Source organism: Microtus oregoni, unplaced genomic scaffold (genome assembly GCF_018167655.1).
Source record: "Microtus oregoni isolate MIOR12 unplaced genomic scaffold, Mior012 000003F_ref0000135, whole genome shotgun sequence".
Lineage (NCBI taxonomy): Eukaryota > Metazoa > Chordata > Mammalia > Rodentia > Cricetidae > Microtus > Microtus oregoni.
Genome location: NW_024543062.1, coordinates 24,170,634 through 24,174,647, shown reverse-complemented (window position 1 = coordinate 24,174,647; position 4,014 = coordinate 24,170,634). Strand labels below are relative to the sequence as shown.

At 45.1% G+C, this 4,014-nt stretch overlaps 1 pseudogene; it reads left to right on the top strand.

Moving 5' to 3' along the window:
- Window positions 1-315: 315 nt before the first annotated feature.
- Window positions 316-1,932, top strand: LOC121445939 (annotated as a pseudogene).
- Window positions 1,933-4,014: the final 2,082 nt, after the last annotated feature.

The following is a 4,014-nucleotide window of genomic DNA, read 5'->3' as shown; positions in this document are numbered from 1 at the left end:
TGAGAATTCAAGAACAATTGCAGTGGGTTTTTGATCCTACTGCACGTACTGGCTTTGTGGGAGCCTAGGCAGTTTGGATGTTCACGTTACTAGACCTGGATAGAGGTGGGCAGTCCTTGGGCTTCCCACAGGTCAGGGAACCCTTATTGCTCTTCGAGCAGATGAGGGACGGGGACTTGATCAGGGGAGGGGGAGGGAAATGGGAAGCGGTTGCGGGGACGAAGCAGAAATCCTTAATAAATAATTAAATTTAAATAAAAATATAAAATACAATAAAAAAAGAAATATTTAAATGTCATAACTGACCTAAAAATCATGAAGAGTGAGTGTGATGAATGTACCACATACTTGTGGTGATGGGCCCAGCAGAGACAAAATTCTGTTCATTTGTGCTGTCCAAAGATTGAAATTTTGACATCAGGATACTTTCCCACAGCCATAGACTTCTTAAAGTCTGTAGATCTCCACTGTGTAAGGGAGCTGAAGTTGAGATTTATATGGATAAAAGACATGGGTCCTTTTGGACCGTACCTGAGACAGATGAGAAACCTTCACACACTCCATTTGTTGTACATTCAGAAGGATTCAAGCATCAGTGGATCTGAAGAGCTGAAGGAGGAGTGCATGAACAAATTGGTATCACAATTACCCAAATTCCACTGTCTCCAGCATCTCTATATCCACTATTCTCCTGCTCTAGTTGGCAGCCTGGCTGATTGTCTCAGGTAAGGAAGGATAAAGAGAGGTTCTCCAGACAAACAACCTACCTTTTGCTTATAGGTTAGGAGGTCCTTGAACGTCAGGCTATGCGCTATCAACCTTGTACATCCAAGGAGATGAGCTCTGTGCTAAGACACCTGTGACCAGCCCCAAGGGTGCCGATAATTGCTCATTAGAGAAAGGTTGTCGGGTGCATAGAAAGAGATTGAGTTAGTGGGAAATGGGTGACACCTGCATTGATGTTGTGGGACCAGGACATGGCAGTGTTGAGGAAAGGACGTCAGGGGACCCTACAGGGAAACCGCTGTGGTGTCGCTCAAGCTCGCTTGGGGTAGGTAGTCTTTACAGTCACCATATTGACTCCTCCTGATAGGAAAATCGCTGGTTTTTCTCCTGTGGCCTGAGCCTGGCCCATGCTAGACTTCTGTGAATTTTGTGAGCTGACCACAAAAGGGAGAGTCATGGGCGTTGACCTCCTTCAGAATGAATGCGGGAGAAGTACCATCTGCTACATTGTCAGTTCTAACCATCCTCTTCAACTCCATTTGACAGAAATCTCATTCTCTCTCTAGGTGCCTGAAGAAGCCCTTGGAGACCCTGTCCATCACTCACTGTTACATCATACAGAGAGACTTGGATTACCTGCCCCGGTGCCTGAACCTTTCTTCGCTTAAACATCTCTACTTGTCTTACACAAAGTTGGACAGCTGTATTAAGCCACTTGGCTATCTCCTTCAGAGCGTGAAAGACACCTTGGAAACTCTTGACCTGGCCGGATGTCGGCTGGAGGATTCTCAATTTAGTGCTTTGATGCCTGCCCTGAGGCAATGCTCCCAGCTCCTCAAGATTGATTTGTACATGAATGAGCTGTCTCTACCCGTCCTCAAGCAACTGCTTCACCACACAGCCAAGCTGAACAAGCTAACCGAAGAGACATACCCTGTCCCTCTGGAGTACTATGATGGATGCCGTGTGCTTGTATGCAGATTTGATGAACTTGGTCCTGAGCTTCTGGATATACTCAGGTCTGAAAGACAGCTCAAGGCAATCTGTTTTTTCGCAGCCATCTGCCCTACCTGTCATGTGCGCTATGCCTATGACCTGAAGGGCAGCTCTTGCTTGGGAAATACTGCGGCGGCACGTTGCCCAGTGATGCCGAGGGAATACTCTTATGAGGTATGGTTGAAAAAGTTTGGATTATTGAACCTTTAGACTGCTCCCCACAGAGACTCCTACCATGAGTAGCAGTGCCCTTCGGTCCACGGCACAAAATACATGTGCTATGATTCTGCTTTGCTGGTGTCAGCTTCACAGCAAACAGTCAACTCATTCCCAGCATTCTCTGTTTCTGTTTTTTCTTTCTTCATCCTACTCACCTAGTAAGACTCAAAGCTATATGGGCCATGAAATTCTTTGGGACCCAGGGCACATGACTTCAACCCTTCAGTCTAGTCGTCTGAGTTCTAAGATTGCTAACCATTACCAGGAGGCCCGGCTTGTAAGCCTCATAGCAGTGGGGCCTTATTCTTCAAAGCTCCTACCCCGTGGTTGTAGCTGGTGACTTTCACCTAAAAACCTCCTTTACAGGGGCTGAGGAGATGGCTCAGTGGCTAAGAGCACTGACTGCTCTTCCAGGGGACCTGAGTTCAGTTCCTAGCAGCCACATGGTAGCTCAACTCTCTGATCTGGTCTCCTCTTCTTGTGTGACAGGCAGAACACTGCATCATAATAATATACACAATAAGCTGCGCGTTGGTGGCGCACGCCTTTAATCCCAGCACTCGGGAGGCAGAGGCAGGCGGATCTCTGTGAGTTCGAAGCCAGCCTGGTCTACAAGAGCTAGTTCCAGGACAGGAACCGAAAGCTACAGAGAAACCCTGTCTCGAAAAATCAAAAAAAAATATACATAATAGTAATCATAATCCTTGAAAAATATTCATTACTTGGGCATGTTTCATTTTCTTGGTCTCTAAGAAGTGTACTTTACTTTAGCTCTGCAACTATATTTTCTATATTTTGGTGTTACTGTCCCTGATGCTACCCTATTCGCTTTGTATAATTTGGTGCCACAGTTTTCTTAATCATACTCATTGTTGTTAGAAAATGATGAATCGAAGTCCTACACTCATTCATCACAGGTATTATGTGCTTATTTCCCTAAACCATGACTGAAGGAATGTTCAAGGATACTACACTCCCAAGTTATATTGGGTATCAAGTGATAACCAAGAGGGACAATGTCCTTGTATTTGACCCGTGCTAGAATTTCAAGTTGACATTATTTACAATACACCAACATTCAGAGACCTAATCTCACAGTGAGATGGGCACAGTGGAACCCCAAGATACATATTTCTTCATACACCCAGAAGAGTTTGTATACTGGCTAGGAAGAGCACTTTCTTTAGCGTATCCCCTGGTAGAGAGATGTCAAATGCCATCCAATAGGAGTCTTACATCAATCCATCGGCTGAGATCTGAACCACTCTCAGTTGTTGCAGCTTTTTAGGTTCTCGACAGAGTGCCACACCCTGTTTCCTGCCTGTATGTATGCAGACAGTAATATGTCCCTGTAAAAGATGAATCTCCACCCATTTCACTTTCTCTCTCCCTCTCCTGTTTCTGCAGATCCTGTCCCCAGGGAGTGGTCCTTTCTCTGCCCTTTCCCCTTCTGTCAGTAAACTTATTAATTAGTTAAACTCTTTCTGCATAACCCCTTTGTCTGTCCCTCACTTGCCTTGGGGGTCTCACCTGCCACCAAGGCAAACACTTGTAAAATAAAAACAAGTGAATCCTAACACACGCACACAAACACAAATAACCTACATGAACTAGAACAACCTCCTTTAACAATTGAACTGTTGAAATTTCGCTATGGTATTCTCACACATACACATAATTTACTCTGCTCTTATTCGTTGACCTCCCCATTCTCCTCCCTCTGTTTCTTTCTTGCCCTCCAACAATGCTGAAAGCTTCATTATTCACACCCCTATTGATTTTGCACTTACACATATCAAAAAGTCCCAATCAAGAAGACTCCCTCTACCCAACAGCCAACCTGCCTACCTACACTCACTGGAATTCAAACTAAATTCACATTTTACATCTTCAAGCATGGGCTGAGCTGAACATATCTAAGTATCTAAAACCCCTTCCAGTACTGGAGAAGACAAGGCTACATAACAAGAACTTACCTGCACCTCCCCCCTTTTCGCTTCATGTATCCCCACAAACAGACCAAGCCACACAATTGTCACCCACATGCACAGGACCTAGGCCGCTCCTCTGCCT